The 12814-nt window shown below is 38.5% G+C and overlaps 1 protein-coding gene across 1 annotated transcript in view; it reads left to right on the top strand.

Moving 5' to 3' along the window:
• The window catches only part of zmp:0000000936 (interleukin-1 receptor type 1), a 28991-nt gene that overhangs the window by 831 nt on the left and 15346 nt on the right, over positions 1-12814 (top strand). The window lies entirely within an intron of this gene.

Here is a 12814-nt window from a genome sequence, read left to right as displayed (position 1 = left end):
CTGCCTTTCCTGCCGTGTGCAGCGCTGTGCTTCTTAGTGAGTCGCCTACATCAGTTTTTGATCAGTGATAAAGTGAAATCATTGCATAGCGTTCACAACTGTACAGTACATATGCATCCTTGTGCATTTGCTTGCAAGAACACACGATGCAAATAAAACTGGCTTATGATCATTGCTCCGTTGTGTTTAGGGTGCTCAAAGCCTCCACAGATTTGGGAGCAGGCCTCACCTCAAAAACACCTAATTAACAGTAAAGCCTGTTTCTTGGCTTCTATGTATTTGTCCTAAACCAGCTCAACTGCAGGACTTCATTTCCCCTCCTACATTCATCTGACACACACATTATGTAATTCTTTAATTACTACTTGCTCTTGCATGGTCCTTGTAAGTAAAATCTTTTTCATATTAGTTTGATTTGGACACAGTTTCTCTCTTGCAATGCTTGAGTATGGATCTTTCAGAACAGTGATGGAAATTTCAGCATCTTAAAAAGGAATATTTTTGCTTGTCAAAGGTTCTATATGTAAGAATTTTAGTTTGAAACATTTAAAAATGAACTTTCTTTGTGGTCTATAGCAACCTGTGGAGTGATTTCTATGCAAAGGGCTCGAGATGGTTTTGACAGGAAAATGCATATGCACCTTTCATTTTTTATTTTATTCTCCATTCAGATGTTTATTTAGTGCATAAGATTATTCATCATGCTGCTCCTCCACCATTGAAGAAAATGTATTTTAAGTAACCAGTCTTGTCATCATTAATTTGACATTCTGATTACCTGTTTTTATAACTTTGGATATATCTACTGTATGTATTGGTTTCATATCTATATTCTGTTATGTGTTTATTCCTATGAAGTGTGTTATGGGGTTAATACTGTAGGTCTGCATGTACCTGCATGGGTATGAATAGTAAGTTGATCTACTTGTGGTGGTGATATTGGGTTGTTTTATTGACTTGTCCCTGATCTAAATAAATGGAAAAAAATTGTGGTTTTCGCTTCTCACTTTTGCTGAGGGAGCGCAAGCACACGAGCGAGTGCAAAGCAAACAACAGGATGCTGACTGCATTTCACAAGCAGCCATCAGTGTCATTAGTGGGAATTTCTGATTCTATATTCTATATATAGTACCTTTAAAATAACGTGTGAACAAATGATATAGTGGCATGAAACAAACACCACAAATCAGTTAGACACAAAAGTGGCATGCTTTTAAAGAATTATTTAGCCACTTTTTATTTGGCCTACAACACTGTAACTTGAATTAATTAGTAAATGAAACACCAATTTTGTTAAAAGCAGAAATTCAAAGTATCAGAGTGGTGAGTATAAGTCTGTTGTCAAACAGCATGCGAGTGTCCAACTATCACATCTGCTCTCTGTCCACACTGAATCTGTTAAATATGCACTTGTGTTAAATAGTCTAAAATAGAGTAAGACAGATAAAAACAGTAGAATAAGAAGTTGCTGTGCAGTGTGAGATATTAACCTTAACATATGGATTCAATTAAAAGTAGTTGCAAACAGAAAAGTCTTCAAGCTGTGATTTAAAAGACCTGAAAGTTGCAGCAGAGCTTTTTTTCTGGGAGGGTTAGGGTTAGTTCAGATATGTGGAGCATCACAGCTGAATTCTCTTTCTCTATGTTTACTTTTAAGTCTGAGAACAGAAAGTAGACCTGTCCCAGACCACCTGAGAGGTCTGGATGCTTCATAACGTAGCAGCACATCTGAAATGGATTCAGTGCTTCATAAACCAACAGTACTATTTTAAAAGTCTATTCTCTAACAGACAGGAAGCCAGTGTAAAGATCTGATAAGTGGAGTGATGTGATCCACTTTCTTGGTCTTAGTGATCAGATTGAAGATGTAACCATTCAAGTCAAAGACAGGTTTTATATTGTGATATTTAAATGTTTCTTCGCTGGAAATGACAAACAATAAAGCCAACAAACCAGAAACTTTCCATTGACCATCCCTCTCCAGTCAGATGCCACCTCACGTACATTTTCGGTGAGTGGAGTGGTATCATAGAGATAGCCTCTCATTTTAACCAAATGAATCAACCGTTTCTCATTCGTGACACACTTTCAATGCAAGCCACACGAGGAAAATAGATACAGGGAGTCCGACAAAAGGTCAGCTGAAAAAGGCGCCGTGCTGCATTGCTCATGGTCAATTTGGACATTCCAGAAGAGAACAGAGCAATCAAACTGATTTAGTCGCTGGCGCTCACTCATGTCTCATTGAGTTAGGACACGGGGTAATGATGGTGCTGTTTGTGGAGGCCAAAGGGGTTCCAAGTCTTAAAAAGTGTCACTACTCTTTTATGCCTGTTGTGATGTTGCCATCTGATCGGTGGGGGGTGGGTGGAGGGGTGGGGCTTGACAATAAAACATTACACCTATTATAATTTATATATAGCTTACTACGAGCGAACAGTTGACAGGTTATTCTAGTATTTACAGAATTTTGATGAGTAATTCTCTAACCTTGTTGTGGGAAACCCTGATATCAGTGGTGTAAAATGATCTTCAAATGACAATAATATCGTTTATCGAGATTATTTCTGAGACAATATATCGTCCAACAAAAGTGGTTATCTTGACAGGACTACACTCTTTTATGAAAAAAGTATTTGAAGCATCTGATGTTGACCTGCAGTGACATTTGGTATGGTAACAGTTCCTCAAAGGCACAAAGTTTCAACAGGGATTTAAAAACTATGACTGTGGTTCACTTCTTCTTTCAGTTATACAAATATGTAAGCTTGGGCTTATTCAGACATTTTATAGACAAAAATAATTAGCAGATTCACTAATGATGTCCATATTGATGACGGCTTTATTGTGAGTCTGTTTTCTGCTTCCCGTGCACCTTGGAGAGAGATGAAGTTGTGTTAGAAAGCCCTTATCAAATCTATCAGTTAGCTAGGTAATCATTAGTCGGTACACGATTTCTTACACAAAAACGACAATTCAAAACTTCAGTATCGACTTCCAGAAACCCTTCTGTAAATCATCAACTATTCAGTCAAAAGACATACTTAAGAAAAACACCACACAGTGCACAATGAATTCTAATGATGAGACACAATGCAAATATTATTTGTTATCACATGTGCCAGCTATGACCACAGAGTTTCCATGGGTTTTGTTGGGGGGGGGGGGGGGGACGGAAATATGTTGTGGTTGAAACCTTTTTATGGTGCACAACAGGAAAAAAAACTGTTCTAACTGCCACTTTGCGGCTGTGATTGCAGTTCACGTTTGCTGCATTACACGCTATTTGAAAAAGTGACATTTAATAAGGGATTGTTGTCGAGTGGAACTGACTCATAGTTGTGCCTTTTTGGGGATTCCTCTATCAAGTGGGGAAAGCCCAGGTGTAGATTCACATATCTGCAAAACCATAGTTTGCTTTTTTATTGGAAGAATTGTTACTGGGATAACATGGAAATGATGGGAACCCACACCCAGTCTCTGGCAGATGTATACTCGTACATGTACACTCATTGGCTACTTCATAAGGAACACCTGTGCAGTCTAAGTCATTATACTGAATGGTGTTTCTAATATTTTGCCCCCTGTGAAGTTAATGGGGTGGACAAAATATTAGAAACACCATTCAGTATAATGCACTCCAGTACACCACCATCACCCACTATGACCTCAATAATAAACACTGAATTTATGGAAGAGCTGTTCTATTGGAATGCATTATTTTGCACAGGTGAACCAAATGAAGTGTCTGGTGAGTGTACATACATGTGTGTGTATATATATGAAACATATTTTTACTCTTGGGTTTCTTTAGTTCTTAAAGCGATGGTTCGGCGTGATTTTGACCTAGCGTCATATGCACCATGAGGTCTATCTAATCAGCGCCTCTGCCCTTTTTTTCATTTGGTGGCAAATTAGTGGAGTTAGAGCCATCAGCCTAGTCTTAGTACAGGCGCTAACGGGACCATCAGTGTATCTGGTAAATGACCCCACTAATAATGCCTGGATTGTTATCAAACTTCTACAGTAGTACACATAAGGTCTTTACTCATAAATCCATGCATTGAAAAGTTTGTAAGTCCACCTTAAGTACACTTACCTGATGGCTTTTTCTCTGCTGCTACTGCTAAAGCTGTGAACATTGTTGAAATCTCACGCGATCAGTGAAATACTGTGTGGTCGCGCGAGATCCCGCACAGATCTCTCTAGATGTGCTCTCTGCATGATCTCGCGTGACCACACAGTATCTCAGTGACCCATTCAGCTGATAGCTCTAACTCTACTAATTTGCGACCAAATGAAAAAAAATGGCTGAGGTGGTGTTTAGATAGACGTGGTGACATGGTGCATATGACGCTAGGTCGAAATTACGCTGAACCATCGCTTTAACCCTCCTGTTGTCTTCCAGTTGACCATACAACTTCTGTTCTCCTGTGGTTTGACTGTTTATAAAGCATCGCCCAATTCTTTCAGACTCAAAATTGACCTGACAACAAGAGGGTTAAAATGAGACTGTAGTGAAATTGATCACATATTAGTCACAAAAGCTATTTATAAAGAACAGCATAATACTGTACATTTTCATATGTATATGTCATATTCTGTGAACAGGCTTATTTCTCATGACATCATTACAAGTTTGTATATCCAAAGAGCTGCATGAAACTGAAATGATCAAGTGAGCGGCAATTGTGGTGAAAGTACACAAAGTTATTTTGGCCATGGTTCGGGGAAGCTCCCCTGGCAGTTGAACATTATGTTGAAATACAAAGGAAGGTGAACAGAGGGTTGAGAGGTACAATCCAAACACCCTCTTCCTTCTCTTTTGTCTGTGTTTGTGTTTTTCGTTTCACGGAGGTGGGACAGAGCTGTTGAGTCATTTACTGGTTCACATGGCTGAGAATTCAATCTGCACGCGTGGGTCAGAGGTGAGATTTCCTCTTTGAGCTCCGCCGTGCGGTGTTGACTCTCTCATCCTTCTTCCTCCGTCTGTTCGGTGCGCCTGTCACTTTCTTTGAGGTGAGTCATAATATTCTGCACAATTTTTGAGGACATTTTCTACACTCAGCAGCTTGTCACTGAAGGATAATAGACACATTTTTGTTAGAATTTGAAGGCTACTCCAGCTTTGGAGACTAGAACTAGATGTATTAAGATACAGTCTTTTAAGATGTGTAATCTATATTGAAAATATACCTAAAATGAGTGGCATGGTATCAAAAAGTGAGGAAAAATAAAGCATCATCATAGAAACATGAACTACATTAAACACTGGAGTAACTATACAGCTTTCTTTCTGTGTGTGTTTGGACTGTCAGTGCTTCTCTACAATAGTAGAATGAAAGGCTTTTTTTTTCTCATATTGTGTGTCAGAGTCAGGCAGGAGGACAGGTGGTGAGGCACTAAATAAGTCAATAAACGACCACATCTTGCACCAAGGCAGCGTTTTGAAACTAGAGCAGAAAAAAACCCACACGGTGCATGTTAGACTTTGATACTCGTGGAACTTTTTGTGTTGACTGAGGTTGGTTTAGCTGGGCACGATACATTTAAAAGACATTATTTTATGAACTGTTGACTGTATATGTCCTGTTTGCTTCTCTAACTTTACTGGCTGTATTGAAGCTTGTTGAATGTGTGTTATATTTTAACTAGGGCTGTCAAAGTGAACGCATTAACGCAAATTCATTAACGCCGTTATGTTTTTCAAAGGTCTAATTCAGTTTAGTTAAGTTGTGAATAAAAATGTCAATTGTCAATAATTAGATTCTCCACTAAATCTTTTATCCAACATCAGTCTTGATCATAACCACCAAATTTTTTATTAATTTCCCAAATGTTAACCCTTTAAATGCCAGTTTGTTTCAGTAAGGCCAGTTGTGTTTAATGCAATGTTGTTTTTAATGGAGAGAAAAAGATGATGATGATGTCAGTGACACAACAACAATGATTTTGATGCATGTGTATTTTTTGAGCAGTGCTGAATTATTTTTTAAAGCACTTGTTACCATAGAGTAGTGGTTCCCTAATTTTCTTTTAGAGCATGACACACCAAGCCCCAACTTGCATAACTTATATGTACACAGCTTTTAAGAAGCTTTGTGGTTTCAACAAGGTTATCTAGTATCAATGACTCAAATGAACTATGTCAATATGTGAAATGCGTTTCTATTACTTACTTACATCAAATGAGCTCATTCTTAAGATGTAGCTTACAAAGACAAACAAATTAACAACTGTGATGTGGTTTTTGCATGGTGTGCTACCGTGTGTTTCAGAAGTGCAGCATATCAATTCAAGGCATGTAGTCCACCTTTTAAATTAAATAGTAATTACAGCAGTCCAATCAAATCTGAACGAGTGCTTTTAGGCTACCGTCATTACTGAGCTTTAAAACCCCCGAGCTGGCAAACATGTTGCTACTATGACAACCGCCACCGTGAGTTATGATATCAGCTGTGACTGCCTGCTTTATTCTTCTTTGATATGTTTGAACATTTACCATAAAGCATAGTTAATGTAAATAGTGGCCAAAATGCATGAATCCCGTAACACCCCAGGCTTACCGTAGCACCCACTTTAGAAACCTCTGCCTTACAGGACTAAAACATGCTCCCTTCCCAAAACTATAACTACTAACTATGTCAATATTATTTTCCACTTTTATGGAGTTAAATGTTTTAACCAACATACCAAATATTCATTCATTTTCAGAATTGTAACACTTTTAAATGCCAGTTTTTGAGAGACGAGGATTGTGACCCTCACTACCATATCATTTCATGTACACACTCTAACACCTCTCTCCACATCAATACATACACATCATTTTAGTTGCTGAAATGCGCAACATCGGCCTGCAGGGCTCCATAATAAATAATCAATTCCCCCATTGAAAACCTGGAGAATAACATGTATTTATCCCATATTATTATATATGAGACATGGCTCAGTCTGATGCAAAACTACTATTTTGAAGCCAGGGTTTTCTGCTCTAATGGTTGTGGGGTTTAGATTAACATCCCATCCCGTTTGAGTGTCTTTATTTTGGCGACACAGTTTATTATAGACTTATTATAAGAGCTGAGGTTGAACTACACACCCTTGTCCAAACATGCTGAACGCATTAACACAAACATGTCAAAAATGTCCTTCATTAGGCACAAGGGACCACTTCACACTATAACTGTCCTTTCCATTGTGTGGATCATCACATCCAGTCATGTTAGTCATATTATTAGAGGAAAGGAACTCCCATTGTATTCCCTCTACCGCTCTAACTGACTCATGTAGTTTAATTAACCTCCCACAACCTGAATGTCTTCAGCATTGTCCGTCTATCATCATCAAAAGATTGTACTGCGCACCTCTCTGGATAGGATCACATTGTCTGAGGCTTCCTCCACTTCCTCACTTGAAAGCTGAAATTCATCCTTCATATTAGAATATTCCCATGTTGTTTTGTCTCTGCTGAGTCCTGCAGATATCCGGTCTAGCTGCTAATACTGTGCTTTTTTAATTTCAACAATATTTTCTCAGACATGGTTAAAAATAAACCGGTTAGAGGCTGAATGTGAGAATCAGACTGTGTGTTTCCTCTCAGCAAAGAAAAATAATCCTAACCTAATGATTAATAGAGTCAAAGGGTAGTTCATTCATATAAATCCTTGTTTGCAGATAATGAGGTGTGGTATATGTTATGTTAACTGTCATGTGACACGCGAGTTCTCGTATAAAGGCGTGTCTGTCATGTATTTTTGCTCGTCTTGCAGGTCTTGTGAAGGATCTGAGTTTCAGTTCTCAATCACCATGAAGGGATCACATCCTCTTCTCCTTCATAATTGTTTTTTGCCTAGCTCAGCACTTCTCCGTCTCTTTAAGAACACGTGAATATGTGTTACAGACAGAAAGGGGCCTCCGGTCAGTTGAGTTCAAATCAAATTTTGTAGAGTTCAGATGGGTTCAAAGGAGGAGGAGACTGCTGAGAAGGTTGGTACTCATCCCTCCAATGTGAGGATTAACTTTTTAACTGTTTAATACCATTTAGAGCCAGGTCTGCATTAATAAACTCATGCCCCCCCATATTACTGTTATTGTTGTCTGACTGGATAACGCTGCTGTTGGGCGGAACGCCATATTTAGTTCTGGGCATCCTAGTTTTCCGACATCGACCATAATTAATCAACATCAAGAGAATGGGTCAAGCTCTGTGTCTTATTTCTGTATAGAGCCCTCCCATCACTAAGGGCCCCTATCTGCTCAAGGGGCCCTGGGAACAGACTTCCTGAATGGTACTGTAGATCCAGCCATATTTAGAGCTGAAGCGATAAATCTTAAGACTTGCTGATTTTCTGTGTGATATCTTACAAAAAATGCCTCGGGCTCTGAGATATTCAAAAATTACAATTTAAATATGTTTTTGGACAATCCAAGAACTCTAAAATGTAATAGCAATCTATTCAGTTAATCTATAAGAAAAAAAATCACTTGTTGCAGCCCTGACTCAATTATTCACATCAATTTTTGTCACGCCTGAGAGAGAAAATGAGTTTGTTGTCATGTTTTCCTTCCATCAGTTTAGAATTGTTCCACTGCATGTGTGAACGGTTAACAAGTCCATTTAAATCACAACAGTTTGCTGTGTCCGCCTCCCGTTTATCAAGTCTGTGAATCACGAAGAGAATCTAAATATTTTGCGATGACTCATAGCAGGATTATATCTCAGTGGGCTGTGTGCAACCACTATTCAAACCAAATCACTGCTTATGTTGGTAACGACTACAGTGAGTTTGTTTTCAGTGTAACCTTTAATTATACTGAGTTGATATAGTGTATGTTGTAGCATCACATTTCTTGATATTTGCATTGTTTTTATATTGAAGTTAGTCTACATTATATCGTTTGTAATAGTAATTTCAACTCCTTTGTAAAATACCCAACCTCCCACCTTCTCACCAAGCTATCAGACCTTTAAATTCCTTTGCATTTCTACTACCTGAGACACCCATTCAAACCCTTTTGTATTTTAAATTGTGTTGTCTAGACCTTGTAATTGTAAATTCAGTTCCTTTGCATCTCTACTACCTGAGACACCCATTCAAACCTTGTGTATTTTAAATTAGGTTGTCTAGACCTCTTAATTTCACACTTCAGGGGGTCAGTGCCGATACCTGCGAAAGACAAAAGAGTGGGGCTGACCCCACAGCAGACAAAGGATGTTAAACACACCCCAGAGGTGGGCCTCTCCCTCAGGTATAAATGTTCACGTTTCCCCATGCTCGGGGTCTTTCTTCATTCAGAACCGCTCGCATGTTATGTTGATTGACCTTTTCTTTGCAAAGAAAATAAAACCTTGTCAGCCGACGGAAGTCTCTATTTCATTCTTCACCAAGAGCACAAAATTTCCACGACACGTTCTATGTTGTATTAGATTAGAAAATGTATGATTAATTATGACCAACATAACTAACAAACAAACATAAGTCACAGTAAAACAGTGACTTCATGTTGTTCATCAGGTTGTTATCTGTTCTGTACATTTTGTGTTGTCACAACCTTGGACCTCTATATCACTGTGTCTCAAAAACAGATGGACAAAGTTCAACTGACTGAGCAGATTTGTACGCCGGCCTGCTAAACGAATGCAAACAGAAGTAAATGGACGTGTTCCTTTCTTTCAGTTTGTTTTACTGGAGTTGAACATTGCACAAATTTGTTCAGTTAGTAGGGTCATTTCCCAACAGTTGTTGTCTCACTTCTGCCATATGAGTATTTTCTACAAGGCTGCCTCGAAACTCGCTTTTACGACATATCACTTGAGTTTAACCCTTAACGTGCAGAAAAGATCATGCTGGAGATGATCTAATCTGTCCTATCTTAACCCTGCTCTTCCCTGCACAGGATAAACACTTTAAAAATGACTTTTTCTAACTGTCACCAGCAACCAGAAGCTTTTAGCTGTACTCTTCTTGTTTTGGCCCTTTAAAATGAAAATTTTTATTCAAAATGTGAAGCAGCGGTGTCCTGTTCAAGTGACTTGATCTACTAGTTGTTTATGATGTAGTCTGTGGTGGCCTTTGGATGTGTAGCAGGGGTTTTGGGTTAGGAGTATGTGTGCGTGCATGTATTTGTTTTTTAGGTTTTCTTGTTTGTTTTTTTGTACTTTGCCTTGGCTTATCATGTCAGGGGATAGAAGGTTGATGGGAGGGAAACTAAGGGGTATGGGAGAGAATGCTGATTCTTCCACTTTGCTGTATGTCTTATACAGTATATACAAATGAATATAAAAAATTGATCACAGAAAAAGGGTTTGGATCCAAGCCAAATAGATCAAAAGATGCTCACAAGCCTTGTTTCAATACTAATGCTGATTTCACATAGACCCGCTCTTTTGAAAAGTGCCTTGAGATTACTTTAGTTGTGATTTGGCACTACATAAATACAGAGTGATTGATTCAATACAGATAAACATGCAGCCTTCTTTTATCCAGATTTAGATCAATCCTGTACCTAAATGCCAACAGGTGTATCCTTTGCAGACCTCAGTATCCCATCATTTGTGTAATGGGGTGTTCAGGTGATCATCACAAACTGGTTAAGGTAGGAAACATCTGCTTTACCAGGTATTTGTATTCAAACAATCTTTTACGGGATGCAAAAGTAAAACATTTAAGGGAGTTTTCTGTCAGACAGAAATGAAAGGCTGTTTTTTAGCCACAGGATATGTTGGTAATTGCTGGGGGTTACAGGTAACTGCATATTGAAAATGGTCTAAAACTGCTTACTCAGGTATGATGGAATGTAACCTAGTTTATCATTTGTAGGGTTGGGTTCTCTTTTGACAAAGTATGCTGTTGTTTACTTTATGTAAACTGTACTGTGCTTGTGTTCTCGAGAAAGGAACACCACTCCCTTCATTACACCTCTCTGTGTCTTTTTCAACTGTTCAACACAGTGATGAGTGAAATAGCTGTCATGTGAGTTTCAGTACCGGGAATGTTCTTACATAGTTCAACTAACTCCCAGAAACTCAATAGATCTGAATTGGGACCTCCAGTCTTCTGCAGGTAACATGTCCTGTCAATCTCTGCAACTAGTTCAAATAGCCTAATTGCAGAGCTGTTGCCATGGTAATATAAATTTGAAATAATACACAAAACACTGCTAGTTTGAAGATTAAGCAATTATTATTGCACAATTAACAACAGAGTGACATCAGCTCATCTCAACGAACAAAGAACAAGCCTAAACTTTTAGAGTTTCTGAAGGGAATAAATCAACTGTGATTTGTCAAACATCACTATCAATCAATATCAGCCTTCATCATTTCACCCAATAGAAAATGACCCCAAGAACATATATTAGAATATACAGGTACATGTAGAAAATATGTTGAATGAAAGGAGTTATCGTGACAGGCCTTCACACGTATGGTACATTGGTCATACATTCCCCAAAATCAGGGCCTGAAGTCATTAATGATATTTTGACAGTTGACTGTAGCACCCACACCCAAGACTCAAAGTTTGCACCTTATTTGGATATAAGCCAAAAGTCAAAGGAACAGTAATGGTTCTCTTATCTCCTAATGATAACCAGACACACATTCCACACAGGCAAAAGCAGTGATCTTCTTCTACCCAACCTCGGATTAAAATGATCAAACCAGTCATTTGATCCTTTTTTACTTTCAATCTATCAAAATACAATATACCTTTGTTAGTCATCATTGTGTTTGACATTGTCACATGTGACTCACCAGTAGTTTGTCATTACTAGACAAAACAACTCAAAGGTGTAATGTTATTGCCATCTCACCCATTGAAAGAAATTATTAGTTGAATTCAATACGTTTTATTTGTTTAAAATAACATTAGGTGCTTAAAATGTATATGTAAATGTATATTTGTTGAGTGAATTTGATACTGCTATTAAACCCCACCCCTACTATATTTATCCATTTGAGAGCTACTTCCTGGTAATAAAATGTGCACTACCTTGCATTAATAGTTTTGGTTTCTCTGAGGCTATACTGTCTCATTCATAAAAGAGGCTTCACCTGACTTTTAGTTTCTGTGTAGTTTTGGTACAGGTTAGCTGATGGAAACGGGTGTTTTTTCTTCTGTCATGACAGCAGCAAACATGGCAATTCTCACAGAAGAGAATCTGGAAGCAAGAGAGTGTTTGGCATCTTTGCTTGGAGAACTAACCGATGAATTGTTTCTGTCCAAACCCAATGCCTCAAAACTGATGCTACATAAATGTATCTTTGGTGGATCCTCAAATTTCAAGTGACGGTCTCAGTGGTGGGTAGCCTCAATGTTAAAAAAGCACGTGGATATAAAAAGACACAATATCAACACAGAATCTTGGCAGTGGAAGCCTTTTTCTTTTAACAGTTTCCTGCCATCAGCTACTGTCTGCAAGTTAAGCACAGAGTAAAAAAACAGTTCTAAGTAGAGGGGTCAAGTGTAGGTGATGTGCTATAAAATGTGACAAACTGGTGTCAGAGTCAGACAATCTCCAGGGGGAAAAAACCCAATGAGTTCTTACTAAATCTGTTGCAGCAAAGCAGCAACACCTCCACACCACCGAGGGAGGAACTTGCCAGATGTCTCTCAAATGTGACTTAATCAGTTCCATTCAGTCTTCAAAGTGTTAACTCCCACATCTCTTCCCACGCTCTCCTCTGCCCAGACTTGTCCCAGCGTATAAGTGTGCTGCCAAACTGCTCCCCAGACTCTGGATGCCTCTTAAAAACATCCCGTTGCTAAGGGACTAAATGGTTGTTCTTTTATGGAACAACAGAAGTGCC

Source organism: Scomber japonicus, chromosome 11 (assembly GCF_027409825.1).
Source record: "Scomber japonicus isolate fScoJap1 chromosome 11, fScoJap1.pri, whole genome shotgun sequence".
Lineage (NCBI taxonomy): Eukaryota > Metazoa > Chordata > Actinopteri > Scombriformes > Scombridae > Scomber > Scomber japonicus.
The sequence above is the reverse complement of the archived record's forward strand: the minus strand, read 5'-3'. Positions and strand labels throughout refer to the sequence as shown.